Source organism: Aethalodelphis obliquidens, unplaced genomic scaffold (genome assembly GCF_003676395.1).
Source record: "Aethalodelphis obliquidens isolate GAN/ISIS:26980383/991018 unplaced genomic scaffold, ASM367639v1 scaffold16, whole genome shotgun sequence".
Taxonomy (NCBI): Eukaryota; Metazoa; Chordata; class Mammalia; order Artiodactyla; family Delphinidae; genus Aethalodelphis; species Aethalodelphis obliquidens.
In genome coordinates, this window is record NW_020837960.1 from 3,705,534 (window position 1) to 3,722,238 (window position 16,705).

Genomic DNA, 16,705 nt, shown 5'->3' on the forward strand with positions numbered 1-16,705 from the left:
ATGGCATTATTTTGTTCTTTTTATGGCTGAGTAGTATTCCATTGTATATATGTACCACATCTTCTTTATCCATTCATCTGTCAATGGACATTTAGGTTGTTTCCATGTCTTGGCTATTGTGAATAGTGCTGCTATGAACATAGAAGTGCATGTGTCTTTTTGAATTAGAGTTTTCTCCGGGCATATGCCCAGGAGTGGGATTGCAGGATCATATGGTAACTCTATTTTTAGTTTTCTGAGGAACATCCATACTCTTCTCCATAGTGGCTGCACCCACTTACATTCCCACCAACAGTGTAGGAGGGTTCCTTTTTCTCCACATCCTGCCCAGAATATGTTATTTTTAGAGTTTTTAATGATAGCCATTTGTTAGACTAGATTTTTTAAAAAAGAGAGAGAGACAATTATATTTTCTCTTTTAAAAAATAACCTTTGTAACTCTGTATGGTGACAGATATTAACTGGACTTATTGTGGTGAGCGTTTTGCAATATATAATACAAACATCAAATCACTACATTTTACACATGAAGCTAATTTAATATTATGTCAATTATGCCTACATTTAAAAAGAGAAGAAGAATGAGAAGAAATTAACCTTAAATACAAAGGCAGAGAGAGATACAAAGTAACTAGATGGGGAAAAGTATAAAATGCCAATAAAATTTATAAGAAAGCTGGTGTAGTGATATTCATGTCAGGTAACATACACTTAATAGAAAAAATATCATTGAGAGACATTTCATAATTATAAAATAGTCACTTTTTATAAAGACACACAGTACCCTATGTGTATATTCTTAATAACACAGTCTAAAAATACATGAAGCAAAATTGAGAACAAAGATGAGACATGGACACACCCACAATTATAATTAGAGATTTTAAACTTCTCTCTGAGCAATTTATTGGAATATAAAAAGTCAGAAAATCAGCATGACACAAGACACTAAAACAATAATATCAATCAATTTGACCTAATTGTTGCCTATGGAATGCTTATTTTTCCAAAGTGCAGACTACACAATTGATTTCATATGCACATAAAAAATTTACCAAGACAGCCCAAATTTTGGATCACAAAAACACAGGCCTCTCACTGCTGTGGCCTCTCCCGCTGTGGAGCACAGGCCCCGGACGCGCAGGCTCAGCGGCCATGGCTCACGGGCCCAGCCGCTCCGTGGCATGCAGGATCCTCCGGGACCAGGGCATGAACTCGTGTCCCCTGCATCTGCAGGCGGACCCTCAACCACTGCGCCACCAGGGAAGCCCTGACAATATGCTTTTAAGTAATTTGTGCATCTAAGAAGAAATCACAAGGAAAACAATAAAATATTTGAGCAAAATAAAAAGGAAAAAACTATATATTGAAATTGGTCAGATGCAGCCAAGCTGGCTTGGGGGTTAAATATAAAGTTTAAAATATTTATAATAGAAAAATAAGAAAGTTCAAAAATCAGTAATCTAAAAACTAAATTTCATAAGATGAAAAAGTAGAGATATAAAAGCCAAATGGTAGACAAGAAGGGGATAAGAAAAATAATAGCAGAAGCCTTAAATTATATACAAGATGTTAAAATCAATATATTCAACAATTTGGAGAAAATATATAATATTTTTTGTAATCCAAACTACCAAAACTGCCACAAAAAGAAATAGAAAAAATTAAATAGCCTTATATCTATTAAATAAATTGAATTCATAATTAACAACCTTACCTCCAGAAGTAGATGACTTTATTATTGAACTCTATAAAAAATGTGAGAGAAATAATCTCAAAATAATACAAACTTCTTTTGCAAACAGAGAATGAAGGAACACATATCAACTCATTTTATGAAGACAATGTTCGACCCATACTTAAACCTAACAAAGAAATAACAAATTTTTAAATAAGAAATAAAACTGAAAAAGAAAGGTTATGTGGCAATATTCATCATGAACATAGATGTAAAAGTCCTTAATAAAATACTATCAAACCAAATCCATCTCAGCATGCTATAAAAATGATAATGTATCAACATTTAGTGCAGTTAATCCTAGGTAGTCAAAGATTTGATCAATAAGTATAATTCATCACATAAACATGATAAAGGAAAAATTAAAAAAAGATTATCTCAAGTAGATGCAGAAGAACAATTTGATAAAATTCAAAAGCCAGTCACAAAATGTCTTAGCAAACTAGGGATCAATAAGATTTCCTTCAACCTTAGAGGAGTATTTATGAAAACATCTTCAGTGACATAATACTTAATAGTGAAATACTGAATATTTCCTCCTTAAAATCAAGAAATGACAAGGTATCTATTCTCACTAGTCATTTTCAACAGTTTTCCTGGTCAGTTCAATAAGAAAAAGAACAACAACCATCACTTTCAAGAATAGAAAGTAAAAATTAACATTTTATTTAATTTAAGATGACTGTATAATGTAATTTAAAAATCTTAAAAATTAAAAGAAAAAAACAGAATTAATAAGACTTTTAGAACATCACAGGATACAGACTTTATATTAAAATCCATTGTATTCATTATATTAGCAAAAAAAATTGGAAAGTAAAATTTTAAAATGCATCAAAATATAAGATATTTAAGGATAGATTGAATAAAATATGTACAAAATCTGTAGACTGAAGAACTATACAATACTGTTAAGGAAACTTAAAAAAAATAATAGTAAAATCATATTCATGGATTAAAAGACTTAATATTGTTATTATGCAGTCTCCCAACTTGATCTCCACAGAGTCAAAGCAATTTTAATAAAATTCCAGTAGACTTCATACAATTTGACAAACTGGTAGCCAAAATTATATGAAAAATTAAATAACCTAAAATATATAAAGTTATTTTTTTTAAATCAGAGGACATACTATTTAGTGTTAAGATTTACTGTATAGTTATAGTAATCAAGATAACAAGCAACTAGCATAAGGACAAAATTATAGGTTAATGAAACAGAAAAAATTGTCCAGAAATAGATTCTTCTATACATAGAAAAAATATGATTTATTGCATTTATGATTATATATGTATATACTTACTATATATATTATACATAATATGTAAATATATTATAATATATTCTATATATTATATTATACTATATATATAATATATAGTATATTATATATATTATATTATAATACATATATGTATAGTATATATAAAAATATACTATATGTATATTTTTTATTGATTTTCAACAGAGATGCCAAGTAAATTATTTGCAGAATGATGGTGGTAGAACAATTGAATATGTGTATCAAAAAATCCTAGAATTCTACTTCTCACTATATACAAATTTAAACTTGATATCAGTCATAGACCTTTATATAAAAGCCAAAATAATAAACCTCCTAGAAGAAAATACAAGAAAGTCTATCTTTTAATTTGGGGTAAACAAAGACTTCTTATACAAACAAACATATAAATAACAAAAATCACAAGACTCTATTAATAAAAAAGCAAAAGGAAAAGACTAAGAAAAATTTATACCTACATTCATGTATACGTACACATTCATATACATATGTGTGTGTGTATTTGAGCTTCATGCTTAAGCTTTTTAAAAACTCAGTTATTTCACCTGATTTGTTAGCTTCAAAGAAGAGATCAGAATTTCTGATCGGCACAAAAAAGTGCAGGGTTAGTATGTCTTCTACTGACCATTGTGCCATATTATTGTTGGAGATGAACTGTAGCACAAGAATCCATTCTTCCTTGTCCATCCTGACCCAAATATATCACTAAACGTAATTGGTGTTGATTGGACATTTTTTTTTAAATAAAGCAAAACTGCTTCCTTGTGTCTTACATTTAACTTAAGGATAATAAGGTAAATAAAGTAACAGTTGGAATATATGTATACATATGTGTATATATATATGTACACACACAGGTAAATATATATATACTTATATACAGGGAAAAAAGAAGTCTATGAATACATTTCAAAAATACTCTTCAAAAATATTCCAGCTATTGTAAAAGTACTTATCAAGTGAGAAAGAAAACTTTAGTGAAACCTAAAAGGTGGTAAATTTATGGTGAATTTCCCTGTTGACTAATGACATTGAATATATTTTCATTAATGTGCAATTGTTACATCTTTTTTGCTGAACTGGTTAAATATTTTGTCCAATTTTTATTGTGCCATTTATCATTTTAATATTGAGATCTAGGAAATATTTATATATTTTGAATATAAATCCTTTGATATATATTATGGAACATAATAGAGATGGAAACTTTACATTTTACATATTTTTAAATAAGGATTTCCTCACTATGATAGAAAAAATCCAGAAATTCTCAGGTGCATTCTAATTAATGGGGTTATGGCCAATGTTGTATTTAATGGTATGCTAAATGCCTCACAGGAAGGAAGATGAGACAGAGAAAATGCTATTTGGAACCCTTAAAGAAAATAATAACTACAATCTTTTGTCTAATAGCTTTGAATCACTATTAATTTAATGTCTAGTGTTTTGAAGACTTGATAATAAGGAAGAGACTTTTGTAATGTAAAATATTTATGTTATTTGCTTCCCCTATACACATGATGCCAAGATGTCAATGAATATCCTTAAGAGTCTGTGTGCTAGATGGTCTCTGTCTTTTCAAAATTACCCAAGGACCACAGGGAGATGAAGATTACAAAACTCAGACAACCCCATAGCTATGATACTATAACACAAAGAGAAATAAGGATTCCATGTAGAGAAGTTGATGGTGAACCTTCAATGAATCTGTCACACTTGCTAAATGACCCACATTTGGACACCTGCTGACAGCAGGCAATTCAAAGGTGTGCTCAACAGAATTATAACTCAGTACTTACCATGAACTTTCACTATTGCTTGAAAGTGGTCTAATCACAAATGTTAAAATTTCAGATTTCAAGAATTTGACATGCTTATGAATATCATTCAAACTAGAATTTTGTTTCTTGTTCCATTTCTTAAAAATATTTTTTACATGAGATCATCTAAAATGAGGATATAAAATAAGAATATCAGAAGTTATAAAATGGAAGTTAGTCCACTCCACCATTCTAAGTTTTAGGACTGATGAGTCTATGTAGAAGGGTTGAATATTAATAATAGTTTATTAAAACTAACTATGAAGGAAAAGATATTTGAATACTGCTATTGATTTAAAATAATGAGTGAGAAAGGGCAAAACTTTACAAAAGTGCCTTCATAGTGCTTATATTTTTACATTGTACTGTGCATATACTCTACACATTTCCAAAGGATGGGATTAGCATGCAGAAGATGAGAAACTTCCAAAAACATTGAATGTGAGGAAGCTACACTTCTTTGCCAAGAAGTTTTGAAATAGGATATCACTGAATATCATTTATGCTTTTTTATCTAAAAAAAAAGTACATTGATGATAACAAAGAACAACAGATTTGAAGATAAGTGGAGGTATCTCAGTCCATTATATCCTAGTATCCTTATTCATTGTGAAGTATTTCAATAAAATTTTATCCCAAAGAGTAAAGGGAATAAAAGAAAAAGTAGACACGGGGAGGGAGAAGGGTAAGCTGGGACAAAGTGAAAGAGTGGCAAATAAAATTTTTTATGCAGAACCTAGTCATTTTGTATGGCGATGGCTTTCAGGAGCAGTAAATAGTACTCTGTGCGATGGTCATTGCCAAGGAGACCTGTTCTCTAACTCTTGTTAAAAGTGAATATTACCCAGAAGCAGGGCCATGATTCACACATAAATGAAATTGATTGGTCTTATTATATTTCCATAGCTTTATATTTGAAGAAGTAAATATATCTACATATGAAAAGCCACATAGAAATTCATAATGAATAACCCAGAATGAATAGCACATTTTTTCTTTAAAAGATTTTAAAGTTCTTAATGATATTACAGTTACATTGACATTTTAAAAGTAATTTAACACTTGGAAACAGGTAAGTGACCGTCTACTTCTAACATATTGCAATCCTAAAGTTATTGCTTTCTTTCCTTACATTAAACCACCTTATGTATTTTAACTTGAAAACCATGTAAATGGCCACCTAATCTCAAAACAATAACAAAAACTCTTTTTATGAACATCTTTTTTAGATACATTGTTTTGAATAAGAAGAAAAATTCATAGAATTTTTAGAATCTATGATATATCAGACTTTGTATTCTTTTAGGTAATACAATTCCTCTGGGTATGTGAAGGTAAGCCTTTGGCTTTCTGTAGAACTGCAGTAAAACTGGGTTCCACCATATGTGATTTATTGGTCTATCTCATCTCTCAATGCTTCTGAAGGGAATAATATCTTGATGCATGTGGTGTAAAGCCACTATGAGTTTGTTAAAGCCTGTTACTCTCCAGTTATTCTCCACTTTACTGCTAATTTAATACAGAGAGGAAAGAAGATAAAGCCACAGTAAAATATTTTCCAGAGATCTATGCTCTTCCTTAAATGCTTCTTAAAAAAATTATTCCTAAGGAAGTAATTGCCTTATTTTTTACAAAACAAATGACAAAATTTAATTTCTTATAACAAACTGTTATTGTGATTGATGGAAACAATCCAGCATACAAAGGCAAAGGAGAGAAATATCTTTAATACTTATAAAGGATGTAAGGTTCAAAATTATGTAAAGACAATTGTACAAAGCAGGAGATCCACAGCATTTTCCTTTTGCTGTTTCATGTCCCAACAGAGATGTCCCATTTCCAATGATGCTACCTGCCTAGGGTGAGGATTATACGGACCACCCCTAGATGATCCCATTTTACCCATATTAAATATTGTTAGGGAAATAGACCTTTACTCCTCCATGGCTATTCTCAACCGTTTTATGAAGGATGCAGTCTCTTTATTAATCTGATGGCCTTTTGTGTAGTGTAGCCAGAAGTGAAGAATGGGTCAGCTATATTAGGGGACAGGAACATCTTCCTGAGAATATTCATGTCCAAGTCTTATCAGGTAGCAAGCTGGTAATTGCAAATTGCCAAAGAAACCGCATAATCTTGTACCACATGGTATTTCTAGGCATCCCCAAACTCTGACCACCCCAGGCTATTCCTAAACTTCATGATATCCATACCCACTTTCAGAGAAGTCATTGATTCCTATATGTATTTGTGTAGTCCCTCAAAATAAAATCAAAAAGAGAGAAGTAAAATACACTTGGCATTTTCTTTTGACTTTATTTTTGAATTGATTTTTATTGGATTATAGTTGATTTACAATGTTGTATTAAGTTCTGCTGTACACCAAAGTGAATCAGCTATACATATACATATATCCACTCTTTTTTTAGATTCTATTCCCATATAGGTCATTACAGAGTATTGAGTAGAGTTCCCTGTAGGTTCCTATTAGTTATCGATTTTATATATAGTAGTGTGCATATGTCAATCCTAATCTCCAAGTTTATTCCTCCCTCCCTTTTCCCCCTTGGTAACCATACATTTGTTTTCTACATCTGTGACTCTGTTTCTGTTTTGTAAATAAGTTCATTTGTACCATTTTTTTAGATTCCTCATATAAGTGATATCATATAATATTTCTTTCCCTGTCTGTCTTACTTGACTTTATTTTAATGAATCACATTTGAAATGGCTTATTTCAACAGAGGTATAGATATTAAAAAAAAAGATTTTAAAAGTTACCACTCTTTTTAAAGTTTAGATCCAAAACAGATGAAGAAAGTCAGTATACCATATTTCATCAAATCTACGACTATTGCATGTAAGGATATGTCATTATTTTAATACAATTAAGAAACAAAGAATAATGTTGAAAATTAAACTATGGTTTGATGTCAGAGATGTTAAGCTAAAAACTGGATTTTTGACTTGAAGGAAAAAAGTATATCCTTAAGAGGTAACTTTAAAAATGAAAGTTCTTTTTCTGCAGTCCATTATAACACAATAATAGTAATAATAATAGCAATTTTCTGTGTGCTGTTAAAATTACATTTACCAACTAAATAGGTAACAGAATTAATATTTACAGCATGCAGAACATTACATTTAGAAAGGTTTAGGAGTTAATATTTTGAGACAAGGCTTTATAGAATCCCACAGCCCAAGATTGGAGGTTTTACTACTTTCTGACATTTTCCTACAAATTACAACACACTTTGCTGGGGCCCAATAAGAAGTGCAATGCTATATCTCTGCCAAGGTAGTAAATCTTACATAGTGTAAGACAAATGAAAATCAAAGTATTATCTTTATTAAGGAGACAAATTAAAATCAAAATATTATCTTTATTAAGGAGCTAATTATTGTAGAAAGTGGTTTATATGTAAGAGTTGAATGGTCTTCTTCATATTAATCCCCAGAGTTAGATTATTCAACCAGCAGTAATGGGCTGACTGTGAAAAAGCTAGACAAGCAGAAAAGAGGTAGCCTCTCTCAAGAGGAAAGAGAAAATAAAAAGCTGAGCTATATGTGACCAATTTCTTCACCCAAACTTGTTAGTCACATTAAGTCACTTCACTTCACTTCACTCTCAGGAAGGAGTTGGGGGAAGGATGAACAGTAACCAAGAGTGTTACACTAATGAATGCATCTCTACTGTAAGGAAACAGGTGGAGAGCGAGAGTGTTGACTCCCATCCAAACAATTCAACCAGAGTTGTCTAGATATAATTTATTTATGGGAATATAGAACACTGTTAATGCTTCCTGGTTTAAAGTACTAAAAAAGATCTTCAATCACCAGAATGACTCAGACTCATGCACCCAAAAAGTTTTAACTCATACTTGATCAGTTTAAATGTATGGAACACACATTGACTTTGGTTGCATCCTAGCACGGTACAACATTGGTCATTTGAAGAATGTAGAATCTTAAGAGGAGGAGGGGAAGGATGGTGTTTAGCTTTTATTTGACAATGATAGGTTGGTGGTAGGGGTAGAGGTGGTGATAGATGAGAACATGTACCTAGGAAGAGATTTTAGGCACTCACAAACATAGTGAATTTTAATTTAGTTTTGGTTCCAATATCTGTAAAAAACAGTGAGTTAAAAGAAAGGTAGCCTGCTGTTTTTAATGTTTTTTTGTGTTTCTTTGGTCTCAGAAGAGACTTCTGGGAAAGTACATATCTAAAAACTTTCATAAATGTGCAACTATGAGTAATTTGTAATCTATTATCATTTTTGTGCAGTTGATAATTAGAACACTTTAGAAAGTGGTTAAACACTGTATTTTTTTTTTTTTTTTTTTTTTTTTTTGGTACGCAGCCCTCTCACTGCTGTGACCTCTCCCGTTGAGGAGCACAGGCTCCGGAGGCGCAGGCTCAGCGGCCATGGCTCACGGGCCCAGCCACTCCGTGGCACGTGGGATCCTCCCAGACCCGGGCACGAACCCACGTCCCCTGCATCGGCAGGCGGGCTCTCAACCACTGTGCCACCAGGGAAGTCCTAAACACTGTATTTTAAGATAATACAGTATAATAGAATTTAGAAATGGAAGAAATATGCTGATACTTTTGAATACTAAAAGCATTTTTTAAATGATATATTATCATTAGGACAATATAGGAACACAGGAAAATGCAGGACAGGAAAATTCAAAGAGCAGTAAACATATCATATCTGACCTCCCACAAATTTACCCAATCAACATCTGGCAAAGATAATTTCTGATATTTAATGTAAACACATGTTTATAGGAGGAGAGATTGATGATATTTTAAGGAAAATAGACTACACTATACATGTTATTTTAAAAATATTAATTTCAATAAAATTTAACAACTACCACCATGGAAGTGTAAGGGAAGGAACTCTTGACTTTAAGTTAAATGTTTATTCACACATACATATACACTCAAAAATACGGTATTTTTAAAATGTCCCTCTAAATTTAGCTAGTGAAAATGGTGCCAATATCATTGTGTCTTTTAACTGTATATTTCAAATTAGACTGTAATTATTGACTCCTTGTTTAAAAACATAAGGAAATAATCACAGACACATAATTGCTCTTTCTCCTTTGTTACTTTACATTTTATTCTATTAAAAATAATTCCAATCATTTTTAGTTGTGTTTTATAATTAAATTGCTTCAGTGGGTCATTTAAGAGTCATTTAAACACAGCTTCTCCATTCCCAAGTTATTTAGACAGTCTCTTTGGTGGCTGCACTATTTGGTTATTTCCCATTTCACTTCACCCAAAACCTTCCTTCCCTCAAAACTCCCTTTCCCCAACCCTCTTTCCATTTTTAAATTCCTTGTGTGTATGAATATTAACTTTTTGTTTCCTTTGTTTCTGATCACAAGTGACCAATACATTTTCACCTCCGATCTGTGTCTATATATTTCAGTAACTTCTGTTATTGTTTTTATGAAGGAATCTAATGTCATTCTGAATTTCTGCCCTGTGTACCTGTCTTTTTTTTTCTTTAAGCCCTTGAAATTCTGTAGCTTGACCAGAATGGTTGTGATTATTTTACTACAATGTCTTCCTCCCTTATACCTTGCATAACCATGTTGCTCCTTTGTGCCTGTGATCTCCTCATGTTGATCCACTTCTGCCTGATGCAGAGGAAGGCAGATTTTGTCAATCACATTTGTTCTCTTTTTGTGGCATTAAGTGCCACTTTCGTCCCTGTAATATCTTCAGTTCTAGTTTCTAGTTTCCCTCTCAGCTCTTCCAGATTGATTTATCCCCTTCCTTTGTCTTATAGTCACTTCCTTGAACCTCCATTTCTCTTATCTGAATGGTGAGCTCATTTTGAAAGGTCATATTTTCCGGAATTTTTTGAGACTAAGACATAGTACTCATTTGAAAGCTCCCATCAGAACTTCTCTTGTTCTTTCCAATAATTTATTACTGTTCTTCAAGGGCCTTTTGCTTAAGATCATTTTCTCATTTTTCACTACTTGTATATGTCTTACTGATGATTTATTTTTAAAGGAGACAGTGACTTGATGAAGGATAGACTGGGAAATGGCAAAGAATGAATGGGCCTGTACCAGACAGTAGCATTGATTTGGGTTGGTTGTCTTAGAGACTTTCTCACCAATACTATTTATTGTGCTCTTTATCCTGGGGGCATGGGCCCAATTAGGTTTTGTTATAAAGTTATGTGTCTCCCAGTAACACACCTTTGAGCCTGTGCCCTAGGTGTTGGGCTCTGTTGGGTTCTTTCAGCTGCAAGGCAAACTTATAGGAAAATACAAAGTTTGAGCACACATTTACTTTTAGATTCTCTTTTCCGGTTCTACTGTGGCAATCTGCTGGACCATCACAGAGATGCGATCCAAACCTAAGTCTGCTTGACTCATGTTAGGATTTTTTACATTGTTCTCTGTATCTTTTTACCACAGACTCCAAAATTCTTTGAAAGTAAATCACATAGTAAACCTTCATTAACTAAAATATTTGGGGGATAGAATATTGTGGTAAATTATATTTCAGTTTAACTGAGACAAACAAGAAACACTTTGATTTCAAAATGTATTATTGAAAACTCTTTTAAAATGTATTAGTCAACTTCCTTGACCTTCATAGTACATTATACAAAAGGTAATTGATTCTTTTTCAGATGATTGAATGTTGTTTAGAATTACAATGTTCATATCATAAGGTGGGACTCTCAACATTGTGCATAGTGGATGTGGGTGATTGTGCTCAAATATTAGAATGTATTCTAAAAGTGTGCAATAAAATATCATTAATTTGTAATATCAAACTTTTTCAGTGAGAGCTGTTTTCTATGGAAGTTAGAAAGGCAAAATATTCATCTATATATCAGTAAGAAATAAAAATTTTATATAATGGTATAGGTATTATGTATAATTATATTTATTATATATTAAATATTATTTTAAGTAAATAATTATCTACCTACATAGTTCTATATATAAAACATATTTATATAATATGTATATTTATAAAACATATTACAGGTAAAATTATATATTTGTGATTGCTATTATATATATTTATAATTTTATTTGTCATCACTTATCAATGTTTTAATGTAATATATTTTATTTTCTCCTCCTATTTTATTTTATTTTATTTTATTGTGGTACAAGGGCCTCTCACTGTTGTGGCCTCTCCCATTGCGGAGCACAGGCTCCGGACGCGCAGGTTCAGCAGCCATGGCTCACGGGCCTAGCCGCTCGGCGGCATGTGGGATCTTCCCGGACCGGGGCATGAACCTGTGTCCCCTGCGTCGGTAGGTGGACTCTCAACCACTGCGCCACCAGGGAAGCCCTCCTCTTGTATTTTAAAGTAACAAATCAAGGCGTTGAGAAAACAGAAAGCTGAATCCATCACTCTGAGTATTAGACAATAGTCTTGTGAATACTAGATAAACAGATATGATCAACTAAAATAAAACAAGGAACACATCTTCTATGCCATGCATTATGCTAATGCACCCTTTCAAATAGCTAAAGTATGTTTCACAAAGAATTTTAAATTTCCTTTTTGACATAAGGATACCTGGATAAATTGTGAAAACTGAGCCAGTTTTACTGTAGGTTTTCACAGCTAGACATTAAGAAATTTCTGAAAATTTGATTCCATTCCTCGTTTTTCCTTCACATGTTTAGCAACTTGTAAACACAACTGCACTCTGATAAACTGTGGTTTGCTTGTATTCTGACAGTATTTCAACTTATGGCTTTCACATTCTATTCCTTGATTTAAGAAGTTTTTATTCCCATATACATTTTAGGTTATTTGAGAGCTCACAGGAAAAAAAAACGGACCAGTAAAAATAGCTGAAAACTCTCTCTTGCTCTTATCTTTCAAAAAGAAAGCTTGTGCTGAGTAGATGAATTAAAAGGAGATAGGGAAGCCCAGACTACAGTTTAACAGAAACCATTGATCTTTACAAATTAGACTGACAACAGAGATCCATTAAAGTCCACAGTATAATGAAAAAAAATTCCTTTCCTTTGGCCTTTCTTTTATCTTCACTATTCCTAATTCTGATTCCTCTCTTCCATACTCTCCTCTCCTTCAGAAGAGACACTAAATGCTGATGAGGTAATGGCCATTACACACCTCTTTGAATCTCATTTGAGAAATGACTCTGATTCCAAACATTAATTTTTGGTACCTATCTGAATAACAATAAGCTTGCTATAGTGTTGATTAAGCAGTGGAAAAGAAAAGAGGGGCTGCTCATTTAATACAGCTATGCCAGTTCAATGAAACCCATTATGACTTAAAACAGGATTCCCAAGACCACTTCTTATACCACTTAGCATAATACTTAGCATTTATCACTTTCTGCATTTCATTGTTTTTATTTATTTATTTATTTATTTATTTATTTATTTATTTATTTATTTGTAAGGTAAGCTTCTTAAGGTTAGTAACCAGGTCATTCCAGACCTCCTCAACTGAAATAAGTCTGAGTCACAGTGCCATCCACTTGCTTAGTCATTTGAAACCTGCTTTTTGGATATCTTTAAGAAGGCAAGAATGCTTACGTATGCTGTTTAAATAAGTGGATTACTAAGGATAAGTAAGTAATAAAAATGGAGTAATGAATGTGATATAAGCTACAAAATGGAGAAAAGACCTGCATTGCAAAAATGCCACTCCATTCTCCAATTCCTATAGACAAAGGAGGAAATCATTCTATCCCTGTCCTCTTCAAATATATTTTTTTCATCTATTATAGCACTTACATGATTGTGTTGTAATCCATCTTGTCTTCAAAATGAAACCACAGGTCCCTGAGAGGTAGAGGTCCTGTCTCATTCATGTTCATATTCTCAGTGCCTGTTTTAGTGCTTGCTAAGAGTGAAAGGTAAGTAATACAGGTGTCCCTGTGTGCGTAGGTGTATATGTATCTATATTTATTCACAAACGTAGCAATAAATAGACAAAATCTTTTGGAAAAATAACATAGCATATCATGCAACCTGTGTCTCACCTGTCTGACCCTGTTACAGAAAAGGAAATCTAGCTTCAAAAATCAGCAGTGTGTTTCTGGGCTCCGGTTGGTACGAAGCTCAGCCCCATACAGTATCTCATTCACACAAGGTCATTCAGGGAGGTAGTCCACACATCACATATGAGCATTTGAGTCAGTGTGTCCTTGGTTTGCCAGTTGCCTCTTTTGCTTATGAGTTGTAATAATTCAAGGAAGACATTTAAGCGCTCTGATTTGGGCTTTCTCCATACATTAATAAAATTATAAAGGCTACTACTCGATGTGCTAAGGGGGTCTTTACCAGAAAATTCATCTTGAACAGTTGGTAAAATATCTGGCATATAATAAACACTCAGTTAATACTAGCTTCTGCTGCTGCCAGCCAGACCTGAGTGGAATTTGCAATTCAAGGGTGAGGAATGTGGATCTGATCTTGCAATTACTGGAGAGAGGATTTGTGGTAATTATATTAGAGACTAAGGAAGCACAAGGCAGCATTTCATTCTCTTTTCAGAGCCAAGTTAGTACTCTAGGGCTCATGAGTTTCTCTAAGGAACAGAACCCCACAGATCTGCCCAAGAAGTAGAAGTTTGGGAACTAAAACCTACATCACTCCTGACTTTCAAAACTTGGCCTGAAATAAGTTATGTAATTGCATTTGGGAATTAGACCCTAATTTGTTTGTCTCTTTCTGGAAATTTTGGAATAGGATTAGAATATTCCAAGCCACAAATGTCTTATATATAATAGTATAAGACAAGTGTACTACATGTACCAATCTTGTGGCCATTGACAGCTTTGTACTTCTTTTCTATAAAAGAGAACAGATATGTTGCAATTTGTTTTTCTTTGTATTTCTTTCAGTTTTTGGCTGAAAGTCATCAGGTGCTTTCATGACTCTTCTCTCATTTCTCTACAAGGATATTCAGATTGTTCTACCTCCACTTCTTTTTGGAGACTGCACCCTTGGCAATTTTGGGAAGTCCTTCCTCAGCAATATGACTTCCTACATCACATCTCATCAACAACCTTTCTCAACCTCTGAGCAGATTGTTAAAAAGGTAGTTAATAATAAATACCAAATATTGACCAAAGTTTCATAGGAAGTTAGGAAGTTATGTAGAAATGCTTACACATAATTCTTCTCTGATAATGTAAACTACTGAAGTGCTCCCTTGAATTTGGCCTTTTTGTCTCTTTGCCAACCTTGAAGGGGAAAAAACAAAAGTCTGATGTTTCTTCTATTCCATGCCAAACATCTGAACACAAATGTGAAATTAACTATACATGTAGATGTTTCTGCAATAACAAATTTTTAATTTCTGATTTCCAATTTGATATTAATTCTAAAAACATGTAGAAACAAGCTAAGCCTTTCTTTCAGATTTTAGCACAAATTAAGATGCATGCATTTAGTTGGGTTTTGAGATTGCCAATGGGAAGGATCTAACTTGATACTGTTAATGCAAAGGTTAGAGCAATGATTTAATTTGTAGTCAATAGTTTGCTTTCTCTCCCAAAAGCCAGATTGTGAAATAATTTTTTAGATCATTTCAATGTCTAATTAGTTTCTAAGTATCTTCTCCCTAATAGTTTGCATCCAAATCAGAGTCTATACCACCATTTTTCAAGCAACTTCTGAACATTTAGTATTGTATAAGCAGTTTCAAGAAAAAAAGTACTAGAGTGTTTGGAACAGGATTATGTATGGTATTCTTCCCAATCTTACTGTTGGCTAAGAAATGAAGACAATAGAAGTTAATTCCAAAGCCATGTATCCTACAAAACTTTAAAGTAGGAGTCTGAAAAGTAATTAGATGGCTCTTAAAACTTTCACTCAGATTGAAGTTATGAAAATATTACCCAGCGGGCAGAGATTTGCAGCACAGTGGGTGATGGAGATTTCCTTAGAGAGAGCTGTAATATGATGTTTGGTCTCCCACTCACCCTGACCCACTGCAGAGTGGGAAGAAATAAGTGTTGCTTTCACTGTCCTTTCAAGCTGAGATGAGGGCTTCAATGGAATACTTGGAGAGCTTAATATGTGGCCCTGATGTTTGAGATGGATTGTGATGCAATGGACAGTGGTCTGAGTCAAACCTGAGAAATGGGGAGTGTAACAGGCCCATAAGCTGCTATGGACAAGCTGAGAAAAAGCATCTGCTTCTCAAGAAGCTGACACTACAATAGTTTGGAAAGGCAAAGTATGAAGGCATGTTCCCACTGGCCACTTTCATGCCAAAAACACCAAAAATTCTGAATGAGCTTTACCTTATTGCTTAGCAGAGAAAGGCTACAGGAATCTCTGACCTCACAGGCACTGCAATAAAGGCATGGATTGTGCTATTGGAGTACGTATCAAAGGTATCAAGAGACTGAAAGAAAATGGTATCAGTGATAGGGAGGACTCTTTTCCCCACGAATCAACTTTAAACACCTGTGAGGCCGACTGAGCGCAAAGCCGTCTTATAATAATAGAAGTGCAGTACTTTTCTGACACCCTTTACTTCTCTTGCTTGCTTTTCCACTCCCAAACCAAAGGGACCAACACGTTGGGATAACATCTGAGGGAGAAGCAGTAGGTATGGACATCAACCAAGCCCCATGGTTGGCCTTAGGCTTCCTGCATAGAACAGACCCTTGCCAGGGAAGGGGAAAAAGATTAAAGTCAATTGGATGGAACCATGTACTTTCCATGGAGGACAGCTTGTTTATTGACTTAGCGTGATCATAGAACTCTTTATTACCTACGTGTAAATGGAAAAGTTATAGGCCTGTGTTATCATCCATAGGCAGGGGGGAAACTTCACCCCTGAA